Source organism: Citrus clementina, unplaced genomic scaffold, assembly GCF_000493195.1.
Source record: "Citrus clementina cultivar Clemenules unplaced genomic scaffold, Citrus_clementina_v1.0 scaffold_3, whole genome shotgun sequence".
NCBI classification, from domain to species: domain Eukaryota; kingdom Viridiplantae; phylum Streptophyta; class Magnoliopsida; order Sapindales; family Rutaceae; genus Citrus; species Citrus x clementina.
In genome coordinates this window covers 19,651,218-19,652,548 of record NW_006262339.1, presented here as the reverse complement: position 1 = coordinate 19,652,548, position 1,331 = coordinate 19,651,218, and the positions used below count along the sequence as shown (strand labels likewise).

At 38.3% G+C, this 1,331-nt stretch overlaps 1 non-coding gene across 1 annotated transcript; it reads left to right on the top strand.

Annotated features, from left to right (window-relative positions):
• Positions 1 to 601: 601 nt before the first annotated feature.
• On the top strand, positions 602 to 705 carry LOC112100558. Its single transcript, XR_002906926.1, has one exon. It is a non-coding gene; the product is annotated as a small nucleolar RNA R71 (small nucleolar RNA).
• The last annotated feature ends 626 nt before the right edge of the window (positions 706 to 1,331 follow it).

The window sequence follows — 1,331 nt, the reverse complement described above, 5'->3', positions numbered from 1 at the left end:
AGAGTGAGTAAGATTCTTGAGATTCTGGAATGAATCCTCCCATGGTCTAGGTTGAGAGTAGTTCTGGTTCTGATTGTATGGTCTAAATGGGGGCTGAGAGGCTTGAGGATTTTGTGGAATTGGTTGCATTGGTGGAGCTGGAGCTGCTGGTCCATTCTGTTGAAATCCTTGAGACCATGAAAAATTGGGGTGGTCTCTCCATCCAGGGTTATATGTGTTGGAGTATGGGTTGTAATTTGATGGCTTTCTCATTACACCTATGGCATTGGCTTGATCTGAGTATGAGTCATGATCATGTGGCTCTGTTGATTTAGCAGTCGATAACGATGCTATTTGTCGAGCAAGACCTTCAACCATCTCCTTGACTTCTTTGATTCCCGAAGTTGACTCGCCAATTTGAACCTCATTTACTCCCTTAATTCTTCTAGTATTCCTGATTGATCGACTCCGTTGTTGGGAATTATCCGCTTGTCGCTGGAAGAATTCCCAAATCTCTGATGCACTTTTTGACATTAGCTCTCCTCCACTTGTTGCCATTAGCCATTCTTGCACATTTGGCAATAATCCCTCCAAAAAGTATTGGCATTGGTGCCATTTCTCGTACCCATGATGTGGACACTTCAAGAGTAGCCCATTGAATCGCTCCCATGTTTCGAAAAATTGCTCGTCCTCTCTCTGGGTAAACTCCGAGATTTCCCTGCGAATAGCATTGGTTTTATGTACTGAGAAATATTTATTCAAAAATTTCGTTACCATTTGTTCCCATGATGAAATGCTATTGGCAGGCAATGTATTAAGCCATGAACGAGCTCTATCCTTTAAAGAAAATGGGAATAATCTGAGTTTAACATCATCGTCTGAAAAATTTTCATATTTAAAAGTTTGACAAATGGCATGAAAATCATTCAGATGATTATATGGGTCCTCATTTTCTAAGCCATAGAATGTGGGGAGACAATTTAGCACACTAGGTTTTAGTTCAAAACTTCTAGCAGCTACATTTGGGTATCTTATGCATGATGTGCTCAAATTAGCTAAGGGACTAAAATAGTCCTTAAATGACCTCTCTTGTGGTGCTTGTAAATCCATTCCAAATTTATTTTTAATGTGCTTTTGTGTGCGAAGTGTTTTCTCAAGTTCAAGGTCTATAGGTTCAAGATTAGGTAATAATGACCTACGACCATGCATGCAAGACAAATAAAATAAAAATAAAGATGGGAACAAAACAAATAAAAATAAAGAAGAGGGAGAAATTACGATACTAACCTTATTGCGCTATTACAACCTTTCTATAAAAATACACAAAAATAAATACGTGAAAGAAATTAACT